Below are 14,796 nucleotides of genomic sequence, written 5' to 3' on the forward strand. Positions count from 1 at the left end.
GCTCTTTCCCTTTTTAAAAAAAGATTACACAAGCAGACTTTTCCCTCCCTTATTTCTTAGGATCGGTTTGTAGGAGTAAAGGCTGATATCGCAGCCATCAAACCCACACTTTGTTCGTGACGATCACACCCAGCTTGTCACTAAATCGAAAAAGCGTTGGCGGTCCAATGGAAGAGAAAAAGAACAGCAGACAGATCCTGGCACTGGCAGCTTGTTGCTCGGAGTGGGGACTGAGGCCGTGTTCTCACGAAGGCGCGGGGCTGGCGGCGCGGAGCGGCAGCCCTGCCATGGCGCTGTGACAGCGCGGCCGGCGCTCCCCGCGGCCGCTGCCCGCACCCCGCGGGGCGGGGCCTGCCCAACATCTGGCCGTGACGTCAGCGCGGGGCCGCAGCCCGCGCCAGCAGGTGGGCGGCGCGCGCGCGGGGGGCAGCGCCCCGCCGGCGGGAGGAGGCGCGCGATTGGCCGGCGGCGCGCGCGGCCGGCAACCCTCCGCCCCCGCGGCGGCCGCAGCGCGCAGCGCGGCGCGCGCGGAGCCCTCCGCCGCGCCTGGGGCCGGGTCCGTCCGTGCCGCGCGCGCTCCGAGCGACACCGGCCATCCGGTGACACCCCGGTCACTGCTGCGCCGCCAGGGACGGCCGAACGGGCGCGGCACTTCGCGGGATGAGAGCGCTGTGAAGTTGGAACCGGTGCAAGTGACGGGGAGGAGCGAGGCTGCCCGGCTGGGAGCGCAGCCGCACGGACAGCCCGCGTGTGGGTTTGAATGGGTTGGGACAGGTTTAACCTGCTGCCAGGGGACACGCTGGAAATCACCTTCCCGTCAAAACGCTAGCACTCCGCGGCCTATTACTCTCTGCTTGTAAGAGATACAGGTCGGCCAGTTTTATGGAGATTAACCTGAATCAAGGATCTGTATGTGTAACTTACCGAGCAGAAGTAAAGAAATGCATCTGAATGGAGATCTGAAAGCACTTGTGACGCCTATCACCTTTTGCTAGAACATGTTTCTCCAGAGTAATTCCTATGGAATTCGTTCTTTAGCAAAGATTTTTTTTTTTTTCTCTGAGACAGAGATGATCAGAGGAGAGCTGCTCTGGAAGCCCTTCTTTCTGGAGGAAAAGTTGTGGAGTTTGAGGCAGTGTGAGTGGAGTGAACATCTGTTCCGGAAACCCAAACAGTTTTGGTGTTAGGTTGAGCAAAAAGTTGGTTTTTGTACATGTGAAAATGCCACATTCAGGAGTGTAAAGTCTGCTTATGCTACCACTGTGCTGTGTGAAAAAATGGCATTTATGTTCCCGGCAGCACTGCCCCTCAGGGCCAGGCTCATGGGGTAGCCAGTGCAGACCACAGTGCCCCATGTCTGCCTGTGGTGCTGTCTCTAGCAAAGAGAGAAACAAGGTACACCCAGTGCAGGAGGATGTGGTTTAATGCTGAATCGAGAACGTTTTGATGCAGACACACCGTACCGTACCATTTGTTCTGAGCAGATTGACAGGAAATGTTAACACATTTCCAAATAAAACGGCTGAGTTTGGGACTTAACCTGTTAGATGAAAAAGGAATTCTGCGGAAAACATCTTTAAAAGAAATATTAGTTGTGCTCAAGCTCAACCTCCTTCTTGAGAGAGAAGAATTGCTTAAGCAGACCTACCTGGTAGTTCTTTAGTAGTAGATTCAGAGAAGAAACCGTGCAGCTCTTTCAGCTTGAGAAGAACCAGGCCATTTTCAGGGAAACGAGGAAAGGCCAATACTTAGGCACAAGTTCTCAAGTCTTAACTCTGGGATCAAGGACAAAGATCAGAAAATGTACAGCAAAAGGGAGATCTGGACTGTTCTGGTTGCCAGCCACCAGCAGGCTCTGATGGGGGTTCTAGAGGCTCACCGGTGCTCTCTGTGCCCTCAGCCCACACAAGCGCCTCAGCGCCGCTGGGCCCCGCTCCTACCGCCTCTCTTCGACGCTCTCTCACTCCGTCACTGTTCTGGTCGAGCCCTTTCCTGCTGTGTAGCAGTGGCTTCTGCGGGTCAGAGGGGCCGGTGTGGCCAGTCCTGGGCCGGGGCAGAGGCGCTGCCACAGCCCACAGGGAGCTCGCAGACCTCGGGACCTCCCGAGCCCAGCGTGGCCCACACCGCCTGCCCGCCGTGAGGGGAGCCCCTCGGGAGAGACGAGAGCTGTGATTGGCTGTGCCGGCCCCCGCGGGGCGGGCCGGCCAATGGGGAAGGCCCTTACATGCCGTGCGAGGCGGCCCTTGGGCAGGTGGCGGCGCGGATGGTGCAGGCCGTGCTGTCCCTGAGGCCTTGTACGGGACAATCTGCTGCTGTTCGTGTTTTGTGCTCATGGCGTGAGCGGGCAGGACACGGCTCACCGCGTTCCTGCCTTCTCTGGCCAGCGGAGAGCGGCGCAGCCTCGTGTGGGCAGCCGGGCCCGGTGGCAGAGGCGGCTGTGAGCGGGTGATGGCTGCTACCGCTGATGGCCGGGAGAAGGGCGGACGTTCTTTTTCAGATGTTCTGTTGGGTTAAAGCCTTGTCCTGATAGCAGCTCTGTTGTGTAGGAGTGCCGTTCTGGTAAAACCAGCGGCCGTGACCAGGTTCCCCGTGGTCCGTGGCCTCTCCCGTTGTCCTCCCGGTGTTCGTACCGGGCTGGGAGCGGGGCACGGCGGCGTCCAGGCTGGGGGTTTCAGGGGGGAGGTTTGCATGGATGAGAACTTGCTCCCTCTTTGGCTGGGTGAACCCTGTGAGCTGCCTTCTTCATTTGGGAAAGAGCAGTGTTGTGTGTTATGAATAAAAATCATCTATTTTTTTTAAGGTTGCAGAGTTAAAACAGGTTGGACCAGTGCTGTTAAGTTAGCTTCATTGTTAAGAGTTCTTCAATTACCTGTTAATGGTTGGTGATTAACCATTGTCCCCCTGATGCTTGCCAGGGAGGGACACCCCTGCAGGTACCAGGAGAATGGGAGTGGCATCAGAGCTGGTATGCAGATGAGAAATGCATTGCACCAAATGTTGCAGTTTTCCAGAAAAAACCCTAAAAATAACGAGCCAACATAGAACTAGGGGACCTAGGTCATGTCTAAGGATGGGAGTGTAGTCCAGTGCCTGCTTGGATCCTTTTTGCCTCTCACCCTAACCTCAAAAGATGTTGACTAGAGAGACGACCCGAGGTGTTGGACTGAAAAGGAGGAATCTGCTAATCTCTGGTGAGGGTGGAATCCCCAGCTCTGCCTGCAGACCAGCGGACAAAGCTGCATCACCCTCCTCCTCCTCCGTGCCACTCCTGGGAGCACCTGCGGCGTGGGCATGACATTAAAAAGGAGAAAGATCTCCTGCCCATTTATTTCATTGTGAAGGTTACTTTTAATCGAAAAGCTTTTGAAGAAAAGTTAATGATATGCAGCAGATGTTTATATAGTCCAGTAAGGGTTCATACATTGCTCTCTTTTAAATCATAGCTATGAACAAAAATGCTCTTCTGACTTCATAATAGCTCGTTGGAAGTAAAAAATAAATGTAATGTGTTGTACACAGTTAGTATGAAAGTCACTGTCGCTGCATTTGCAAGAGCAGGGTGTGCAGTAAGTGTATTTGTCACCTGGACATAATTCCAGCTGCCCAGTGGGACCAGCTTTGGCTGCAGTGCAGGATTGCGAATCTCAAATGCAACTGTGTGAACCAACAGTAGTAAATAACCTCCCTGCAAGCAGCAGGGGCAGGGGGTCGGTCTGCTTTGCAAGGTACTTCATTCGTTCCATGAGATACCTAGAACAAAAACAATTTATGGAAAATCACTAGACAAAATACTGTGCCCATGTATCAACTCCTTCTTGTAATGATATATATTTACCTGCCTACTGGTTCATGGATAATTGTTGCATGTTATTTTTTCTGAGTAATTGGAAAAGTGAATTTCTGTAAGTAAATCTTGAATTCACCTCTGTTGAGCATCTTATTCCTGACTTGTTCTTACCAAAGGACGTGAATTTTGAAACTGAGATTACAAAAAAAAAGTAATAAAAATAGATCCTACCTCCTTATTTAATTTTCTTATTTTATTATATTGTTGATGTGTTCTCACCTGCAGGCATTTGTCCCACAGACTGAGATGAGAATATTTCCCTCTGTTATGGCAATATTTTTCTATCCCCTCAAGACCTGCAGCCTGGTTTTTGGCAGAGGTTTTAATATTTATTGTTTTTGTATTACACAATTTAGAGTTTTGTTTAGCTACAAGTGCGTGGCAGCAGAATAATTTTACATGGAATCCACTCTGTTTTGCCCTTCCCAAAATAGCTCATTGTTTTAATTTACAGGAATAAGAAACTTTAAATTGCTTTGTGAAATGAAAATAGTTTTATGGACTCTGTTAACAGGAACTTTAAACAGAATAGAACAAAGTCCTTCTACAAATGCCAGACTGATGGCATGGCCAAAATAAAGAAATAATTGAGCTCTAGCAACACTTTTTTATGACTGGTGCAAAAACTGTTACTGTGATTAAAAGTTTGCTGTAAACCACATAATAGTGGAAGACTGCCACATGCAAAATTGGGCAATCTGAAGGAAGAATTTTATGAGTGGGAAATATGAGGAATTTTATCTAAGAGAAATTAGTTTACTATTCTGAAGAACACGATAAGATCTAAACATGTAGTTTTATAGTAGCAGATCCTTCATTAGCACTTTTCCTGCCTGAGTTTGCTCAGTAATTTTTTCCTCTTTTCATACACTTCTGTTTTAGATCCAGTGAGTGAGATACAAGAAGTGTAAGCCACGAGAGCTCTGTGGACTTCAGGGAAGTAACATTATTTTATATCATCTCAGGACGCTGTGTATGAGAAGAGGAAAAGGAAAAGGCCACATGGATGCTCTCCCTGTTTCAGTTCCTACAAAGCATCTGTAAGATGAAAATACATAATTTAATTTAATTTTGTCTATGTAAATAGTTTATTTTCCAATAAAACAGAAGAAACAGGGGAAAAGGGAAACAGGGAAAACAGCAGATGTCTCTGCCTGCTTTCCTGCAGTACTTGTAGGAACGGTACTAAAACTGTACCTTGACAGAATCTGTCAGTCTGTACTGATGCTTTCCTGTGGTTCCTCCTTAGTGGTTTCATGGTTTGAGAGGGGGCTCTGGAAACAAAAGGGAATGAAAGAGGACAGTATTACAAAGCCTATGGCCTGCAGCTCTCTCAAAGATAAGCTTGCCTAACACTCTGTTTTGTTGGTATCAGGTTAATAATAATGCAGAAGTGCAGAAGATGGGAAGAGAGGGAGGCAATGAACAGGTTCTTGCCAGAAGTGAGCCACACTCTCCCCTGAATGTTTGCACAGAGTTGTTTTTACCAGGCATCCTGGTGTCTCAATAAAAAAGTGAGTATCAAATGTTTAGCCTCCTCTTCAGAATCCCTTTAGTTAATTTGAATTTGGACAAATCACTGTGTTACATCAAGTAATTGCTTGAATGTGTATCAACACTAATAAGTCTCCAGTTGTTAAAGACTTGGTAAAAAAAATAGCTCTAGTGGCTTACATTTGGCAGTACTTTTGCAAAAGGGGTAGGTAGATAAGGCTTGAATATTAAAAAAGTCAGGAAGCCATTTTTACCTGTGAGTCAGCAACTTTGGCATTACAGAAACCCAGCAAGAAGCTTCGGAGGGCTGAGAAAGCAGTGTAAGCTCTGGTGAAAGCAGTGTGCTCTGTCACCGAGCTCCCTGGACTGGCTGTGACAGGAATCCAAAACGACAGAATATTGCCCATTGTGCTGTTGTAACTCATGATTGCACACAAAATGGGAGAAGGTATTGGCATGGCAGTGATTAAAGTATAATTAGGAAAATAAACTCTGAAAGAAAAAAAAATCTCACATTTAAGAAGTATTTTGATACTTTTGGAACACAAAAGAGATTGTGTTCTCTGGTGTGCACTACATCAGTTTGTGCTATTGTGTGTGCTGTGGAAAAGAGTTTAATACAAATGTAAACACAGTCTTGCATTGAGCAGTGATTGAAAGGTTTGGGGTTTTTTTCAGCTGTTCATTTCTGCAGCAGGAGACTGAAGTGACCAGTATGGCAAGGTAAGGGGCAGGGAAATGGAGAGTCCCAGCTGGCCTCCCTCCCACTGGTCTGGTGAGCTGGTGTTCACTGGGTAATGTTGTATCTGTGTGGAAAATGCTGAAAGCTGAGAAACAAAAGGAAGCACATTTGTTGTTCGATGCTCAGTCCTTTTCTGTCACAAAGCATGAAATGATAGTTTAGATCTTAGAAGTGAGCAGCAATGATATTATATGCAAACTGAATCAATTTTAATGGATTTTTTTTTTTGGAAGACAATGACACTATCCACAGAACCATCAAAGCTACTGTGTGTGCAAATAATGCTTGTGAATTTCTAAGTGGCAACATTGACTGGGGACTGTGGGGTGGCTTACATGCTCCTGAGGTTCTGTGGCTTCTGGGCATTATCCCTTCCATGCTGGAAAGCCCAGAAGCAGAAGTCAAGCACTCCTTTGTGAGCAGCAAACTGAAATTTTGTTAGCTGAAATTCAGTTTCTGCTTCAGCTATCAGACATTGCACTGATCTCAGCAGATCACAGGAGACACCTGCAGTTGCAATGCTCATGGAATTCTTTCTTACAGACAACCTCTGAGACAGCTGTGATCAAAGGAATATCATGTATGAGGCTGTAAAAGACTATTTCTCTGGTTTCTTTCAGCCATGAAGCAGGAGAAGAGGACTTCAAGGTGCTAGTGATGTTTCTTGCAATAATGATGAGCTGGTCATTTTCAAAAGCTGACAGTGATCAACATCACTAAATAGACCAAGCAGGCCTGCTCCATGGTGTGCCTGACCTCTGCAGCTGGGGCACAAGAGTGCCTTGGTTCATTTCCAGATCCAGACCTGCTTTTCTGCTGTAGTGAGACCTCTGAAGTGGTGACCCACAACTAAACATTCAGGATTTTGCTGTTAATTTCCTTTTTTATCTTCCGTTTACCTTTCTAATTTCCATAAGGTTGCTGTTCATCCTATGTTATAGAAGAGCAATTCATTGAGACCCAAGCTGTGGGTGAGTGATCTGTACCACACTATGAAAAAACTTCCAAATGAAGGAGTTAGGTTTGATGGCCAGTGGTTCTGACATATCTAATAATAAATCAGCAGCTGCACCAGTAAAGGACCTTCTAACTGTTAATGTAAAATCTTAAGAATATTGGGAATTGCAAATTTCCTGCCATAAGAAAATCATAGAACTTGAAAGGATGATATGAAGTTCTGTCATCTATGTCTGCTATGTATTGGTGAGGAATATGGTCAGGAAAAGAAAAGAACTTAACTTTAAATGCAACACCAAGTAGAATAAAGCTTACCAAAGAAAATGAGAATATTCAAGTTAAAGTACAGCAAATATGGGAAGGTAAAACATAAAATAATTACTACTTCTATTTTCACTCTGTGACCAGACTTCTGTTAGGGTTTGCCAGCTATGAAGCAGAAAGTGATGAAGTTAGAAGCCATGTATTGAGCATAGTCACTTCCACTGGATATAATCCACAGAATCATTACTTTGAGCTTGGTTTAACTGGTTTCAGTGTTGGTTTTGGTCTTTTATGATTTTCCCATTAATTATTTCTGTTTCTTAACTTCTCTGAGCTTTTTGCAATGTGTGAATGTTGCATGTTGCCACTTTTGCTAAGCTTCTTTTCATTTAGAAGCACAGAAATGTCATCAGGAAGTGCTCAGATGAGTGAATTGATCCAGTAGCTTAGTCAGTAAAAGTTGCATAACATTCATTCATGTTCATGCTTGTAAGTCAGCAGTGACTCACAGGTGAAACCACCACTGCAGAATATTGCAAAAAATGCTGGATATTTTTGCAATATCCTTTCTGAAGCAGATATTATAATGTCAGATGAGTAATATGATAAGCCTACTGGAGTAGTCAATGCTCAGAAATCAGCATTTTATATTTGCAGAATCATTACAAAAAGATATGATGTTTGGGTACAATTGATAATGTCTGCTGTTGAGCGGTTGGCATGTTTGTGTGAGACTGCAAACTGAATTTGGAAGTGGGAGTTCTGTCAGTTTTTCTTCTGCCTCTCAGCTGAGCCACTGCAAAGAACAAAAGAAAGTCTTGCAGACAGCATCATGAGGTGGTGAAATTCTGTGTATTTCTGGGTGGCTGTGCATCCCAGTGGAGCCTCCGTAAGAAAATGGCTGCTTTCCATGGCAGAACATTATTTATAATCTGAATCTGGACATAAAGGTGAGAGTGTAATGGAGATTCAAGAGCAGTGATTATGTCATGAGGCTGATGAGAGCTTAGCAAATTATACACAAAAGCACCTCTGCTTAGCCTTTTTCTTTTAAGGAGAGTATAAGCATACTGCTGGTGGAGGAAAGCACATGGAGGGACAGAAATCTGGTTTGTTGCTGCTTGATTCAAAGGTCATCTAAAGAGAGGGAGTGAGAGACTGAATGACACTGAACTAGATTGCTCAGACACCTCTGATGTTAGAGAGTTGTTGTAAGGTTGCTGAAAAAGTGGGCAAGTGCATGTGGGTTGTTATTATATCTATATGAGCCTGTAACTTGTGATATGTAAAGTAAAAGTAACTGGTTTTCAGCAGGTTCATCTGATCTGCATATTTGCTTTCCCTGAAGATTGCCACTGAAGGAATAAACTGTTAACCCAAAACGTCCACTTAACTGGGAGACTTGTACCCATTTCCAGAGTCTGAATGCAGATGGGTCTGCAAGATCCAACCTCTGCAAAATTTGCTCCCCACTCTAGGAGTGCCCTGCAGAAACTAAATCCAGCAGAGTTTGCAGTGTGTCCAAGAGTGTTACCCAGGTCTGGGGTAGGAACACAGTTTTTAAGTGGATGTCCTTTTTAAAAAGATTTATCAGCACAGATTTCAGCTTCACTGGCCTTTGTGCAGTAAAACTTCCTTTTATTCCTGCCTTTAGTCTGCATCTAGGTCACTAGCCCAGGTGTGTGGTGAGTCCATCTATCCACACAGCCTTCTGGGTAAGCTGTGCAAGTCAGTTCCCTCAGTTTTGTGTAAAATAAGTGAATCTGTCTCTTACTGATTCCTTAAAGAGAGTGAGGCACCCAAGCCTGAATTGCACTCCTCTGGAAATCATTACTCAAATGTAGCTGGAGGCTGGGCATGGGATAATGGCTGTTGACAAGGTTCAGTCAGCTTTAACTGGGTGTGAGTGAGTCCTTGTACTGGCTTTGCCTGAGATGGGGTTAATTTTCTTCACAGCAGCTGTGCAGTGCTGTGCTTTGGATGTGTCACCAAGCAGTGCTGATGCCACCCAGATGTTTTAGCTACTGCTGAGCAGAGCTCACACAGTGTCCAGGCTCTCTCCATTTCTCACTCTGCCCCTGCAGTGAGGAGGCTGGGGATGGGCAAGAGCCTGGGAGGGGACACAGCCAGGACAGCTGCCCCCAGGTGAATGAAGGCATGTTCCATACTCTACATCATGCTCAGCAGTGAGGCTAGGGTGAGTTTTCCAGGGGTTGCCATTGCTTGGGAACTGGCTGGATATTGGTGTAGCTGCTGTTAAGTAATTGCTTTTGTATCACTGGTTTTTCTTTTTTGTTTGTTTTGGTTTGGTTTTTTCTTTCCCCCTCTCCTGATTAAACTGTCCTTATCTTGACACACAAGTTTTCTCACTTTTGCCCTTCCAGTTTTCTCCCTCATCCCACTGTGGGGAGAGTTAGGGAGCACCTGTTGTGGGACTTGGTTTCCCACTGCTGTATCCTCTCTATGAAAACCAGTCCCTTTTCCTGGTTCTGCCTCCCCTGGGCAGTCCTGGTGCTCTGTTTCACCCGTTCCAACCCACAGCTTTTGGTGACTCCTGCTCTGCTGTGGATTTCTTGGCAGCAATGAGAGATTTTCCTGAGTTGTTTTCTGGTTTTGGTGGTTTTTGGGGTTTTTTGTGTGTGTTTTTGGAGCCAGTTTTTTTTGTTTGTCAGTTCTTCTGCAGCCAAGAACTTTTATTGCCTCTTCTGTGAAGAAGATTTAGCCAGCAGATAATCCTGCTCCCAGAAACAGGGCCTGAGTGAGAAGATAAGCCAGCCTTTCTCATCTGTGAACACACACTGCTTGACTGCCTTATTACTGTAAACTCTGTGATTCATTGTCTCCTATGTATTTAACATATGCAGTCTCTTAAATGCAGTGTTTGTATGATTCCTTATGAACAGAAACTGTTTATGAAGCAGTGATTTGCTTTTCTCTCCTCCTCTTGTTTCCTGCCCATGTTTGACTATTATCCACTATCAGCACAACACCTGTGTCTGGCCCATGTCTCCTGCTCCACTGTGCTGGCATTTCATGACAGTGTTATGACTTCATCTTTACAATAACCCTGAGACCCACATACTGACACCTGAGTATCAGCCCTATAGATGCCTAAAATCCAGATACTTTGCTTGCCAGTTAAAATCCAGATAATTTGAATTTCAATTTCTAGCAAACATATTCAAAACCAGCACAAGACTACCCAATAATCCACATGATACAGGAATGCAGCAAGCTTTTACCTAAAGATAGCAAGTTTTGCCCCACACCACTCACTTTATTCATTTCCACATTTTAATGTTGGTTTCCTAAAATACTTTTGGGGAGTGTCATGGCAACCAGCACAACAAATGATTCCTCTTCTGCTGCCCCGAGAAACTATCCTTCCCCCCTCACTGATGGCTACCAGCTAAATTAAGTAACGGGCAGAAGGCTGACAAAAATCAGACATTTGTTCCACCTTTCCAAGCCCCTGACTCACCCCCTCCTCTCACTGCAGGTAAGCCAAGCACCAGATGCTCTCCCTCTTCTCTTAGCCAAGAGCCTGCTCTGGATGGAGCAAACCTTCTTCCACTCCAGCACTCACACAACCAACCTTCTTCACTTGCCTCCGTGGAAAACTAAACCTCTTCTTGCTGTGTTCCACACCCAGCTCTTTAGGAGACAAATGTTTTCCACTACCTTTCTCCTATCTGTCTCTCAGGCTCACTTAGTCCCTGCTGAACAGGGAAATATCTGAGTCTCCTGTTTATTTTAACAGCAAGATCTGTAGCAGGTGGGACTTTCCCCCAGCCCACAACTACTACCAGCACTGCACTGCACTGCTTCCAACACCAGAAGTCCCAGGCTTGCTGGAAGACAACAGCCCTTGAAGAACTTTTCTGAAGAGCTTGAAATCTCTGTTATCAGAGAATTAAACAGGCATTAGCTGATGGGTTACTTGTGGATAATCTATATACTATGCAACAGAATGCTGAAACTCCACTGTGCTAATTGTTCCTCTTCTGTCTCTGACCCACAGCCCTGGGGTTTCCACCAGCTTGCTGGAAACATGCATTTCTGCAAATACTTAATCAGACCCAAATTAAATTGAGTTATGGCAGGAGGGCAAGAGGGGTGTTAAAAAGAAATTGGAGAATTAAAGAAAGGTGACATGGTGAGCCTATTCTAGCAGGAAGCGAGAGAGATGAGATTCTTCTAGCAGTTTCCCCCCTGAATACAAAACTGCAGGACTTCCCTATTCTTAATACTGCATAAACCATTCACAGGAAATATTTCCACAAGGTAAATGCAGTCTTTGCTTAAGCAAAATTTACAGTCAAGCTTTCAAAGCCTTCCCTCTCTTCATTATCAGAGCATTTTATTTACTACATGGAACATACTAATTAAGAGTGTGATGTTTTATTGCTCAAATCCTCTCCAAGACATCCTCCAAAGGCTTTGTCTGTAATTGTGCCATTTACTTCCTACAGTGCATTACATCTCTGGAAATGTACAGGAACAGTGTGTGTGCAGAATACAATGGACACTTTGTACAGCATAGCTAATCCTTTGGGTTACAAGCAGTGAGCTCCAGGGTTGGGAAAGGCCCCCTTGGAACCCTGTATCCTTGCCCCATGGTTCACTCAGATTAAGAATGCTTTTTGTGTTTTTAATTATGTCATTCACTACTTACATAAAGTCCTTCTAGTAATCGCAACAAAAGATGGTGCATAGTCCATAACATATATGCTGTATCCCCTGAAGACAGCTTTGAGAAATTCAGAGAGGGTTTCCAAACCTAGGATAGTATTTGGACTAAGTATCTCAAAGTGACTCTTTGCTGCTGCTATTGTCTTTTACATAGCCTTCTCCCCTCCCCCCTTGTTTCCTCCCTATTTGAATTTACTTGCCTTAGTTTTTCTTATTAAACATTTCTGTTCTCTGGATGCTCTCTATTTGAGTTGCACCCATGCAGTGCAGCACCACCAACTCTACTCCCTGCCTCTGTGAGGACTCTAAAGTCCTGCTTCAGAAAAATACTGTTGATTTTGGTGGATCTTAAGGACAGAATTAGGCAGCCCTTACTCTTTGCAAACCAGGGACACTGGAGCACAGCTTCAAGGAAATAGCCAGACCTGAGAGGTAAAAAGGCCTCACTGGTGGCAGCAGAAGACTTGGAAAGCAGAGCCCCAATTAAGGTGAGCACTTGGTGAGCTCCTTCCTGCCCAAAGGAAACCACAGCTCACCTACCCTTTCACTAAGGGTCAGCTGCTGTGAACTGCCTCATTGTGTTTGCTGCTTCCTCATTTGCAGGGAATGCCCCAACCCAAGGAAAATCTGTTGTTTAGAGATGAGCTATAGAGTCAACACTATCTTTGTGCAGCTACTTTTGAAATATACAGGCATTTTCTTCACTTCTGTGGGTTCTGTGAGCTCCAGCTAGAAGGTGTGTGCTCTGATTCACAGCACCACAATGTACACATTAACACTTTACACCCAAACAATGGCATCAAGTGTATTATTTAATATTTTCACTATATAATCAGTAAAGCATTTCCTTATGTTATTAAGTATAATCACATTCCAATCACATTCCAATCTGTATGGGATTATTTCTAAAAGGTATTGCAAGTTACAACATTGAAACAAAAAGAATGAAAATAAAATTTACCTTACTTATTAAATGAAGGTTTATAATTTACAAACAAGTGCTGTCATAGCATTATACAAATTACTGCAAGAAGTAATTAAGCCTGCATCCTTATTTTGTCTGTACAAGATTTCTGTTGCAAGCCTCAGCCTTCACAGTACACCTGAAAAATAAGACAGTTATGGGAGAAGGACACTTCCAAAGTCACTGAATGAGATTATATCATGATGTTATTTCTCTTATTCTGAGACACAGCATGGCAGTTCTGCACTAGGGAATAAATACACTGTTATCAGAAAGGCCCGGTTGGTTCCCCAAAAACCATCCCACTCACTGAAGGCGTTTATTATTAATTTTTTAATATCTAGGTTTCTTGGAAAATGCATGACATCATGTCCCTCACTCACTGTGCTTTGTTCAGCACTTATGCTATGCAAAATCATGAAAAACTTAAACAGTCAGCCGTGCCCCGTGACGTTTTGCTGTCACCACTGTGGAACAAGCAGTCCCTTGTTCTGGCTGTTGTTGACCACAGCCATGGCTCAGATGAGCCCTGGCGTGCTCAGCTGGACAGAGGAGCACTGGCAGCTGTGGGACAAACACACACAATTAGGCAGCACCTGCCATGCACAGCACTCACAAGCCTCATTCAGAACACGAAGCTGCCCCCTGATAGATAAGGAGGCTACTAAAGACAGAGTAACTATGCTGGAGAGAACACTACAAATTAGACAAACAAGTGTTGCATTGCCTGGGTATTATTAGTGAAGCCCAGTATAGCCCAGTAATTAAATGCCATGTTGCTAAGGGGAAATCTCCTATTCCTCCCAGGTACAGGCAGGACTAAGTGGAGAGATGCTGTGGCTTCTGCTGCAGGTGTTCAGCAGAGAAGACAAGAGAGGGTTTGAGAAGAGCTACTCACAGATTGCACCAAACAACCTAAGGTGGTTACTGTTATACTCTTATACTGTCATCTTTTATAGCATGTGCTACTGGGGGTGTGATACCTGAAGCTGAGGGCTTGTTTAAGGAGCAGCTAAAAGCTTTGGCCAAAGTCCTGGCATTTTGATAAAACAGGAGTACTCAGCTGGCAGTGCTGTGACAGGAAGGGCAGCAAGTGGCCCGCTTGCAGAGGCCCAGGATGGCTGCTGGAGGCATATGAGGGGTATTGCTGGAAAAGGAAAACTGCCTAAAAATTCCCATCAGTACCTGGAGGAAGGCCAGTGTCTACTGAAATTGTGAATAAAGTAGGCAGTCACAATTGCAGTCGAGCCTGGATGAAGACTGTACTTGCCAAGGCCTTAAAGTACAGAAATCTTCTTTGGCCACCCCTGCCCCTGCCCCAAAGCCCATCAAAGGGCTGTGGAATGTGTTTTCCCTGTGTTTACTACTCCATGCAGTTTAGTCTAATGCTGGCATTGGACAACTGTTGCAGGCATTCCTGGTTGTTTCAAGGAAGTGGTATCCATGGCTTGGGGAAGGAGTACATTTCAATCTCAGCCAGGTTTCTCATGGATCAGCACTAATGGTGCTACAGTTCATCCTTGTGCAAGTGTGGGTTCTCCAAGAGTACTAATCTATACATCCTCACCACTTCTGACTCAGTGCAGTGAAACTGTACACCAAACCCATTGTCTGATTGTTTATCTACTCCTGGTTTCTAAAGCTGAGACACTGAATAGAGGCAATTCTTCTAGCTCTGGCTTCATGCCTCATAGCAAACATGTAATTCCTGCCATTTACTTCAGTTTTACTCTTGGCTGAAATTTGAATGTACAGCACATGGTTATTTTGTGGGGGGCATAGAATATAAGAAAATAAAGATAGTGCAGAAAGTAATCTCACCCCTAAGGAGCTGCA

General features: G+C 45.0%; 1 protein-coding gene across 12 annotated transcripts in view; it reads left to right on the forward strand.

Annotated features, from left to right (window-relative positions):
- Positions 1–482: 482 nt before the first annotated feature.
- Positions 483–14,796, forward strand: part of TRPM1 (transient receptor potential cation channel subfamily M member 1) — a 116,410-nt gene continuing 102,096 nt past the window's right edge. For 3 of the 12 annotated variants that reach the window (XM_064389131.1, XM_064389132.1, XM_064389116.1), the window contains exons 1-5: positions 2,382–3,725; positions 4,730–4,887; positions 5,223–5,361; positions 6,020–6,064; positions 6,704–13,880. The gene's annotated coding sequence lies outside the window, so the exon portion shown is untranslated. Of the gene's footprint in view, positions 1,200–2,381; positions 3,726–4,729; positions 4,888–5,222; positions 5,362–6,019; positions 6,065–6,703; positions 13,881–14,796 lie in introns of those variants that run through there. The other 9 variants (XM_064389124.1, XM_064389121.1, XM_064389123.1 and 6 more) reach the window with 9 other exon arrangements.

The sequence above is a fragment of the Passer domesticus genome, chromosome 14 (assembly GCF_036417665.1).
Source record: "Passer domesticus isolate bPasDom1 chromosome 14, bPasDom1.hap1, whole genome shotgun sequence".
NCBI lineage: Eukaryota > Metazoa > Chordata > Aves > Passeriformes > Passeridae > Passer > Passer domesticus.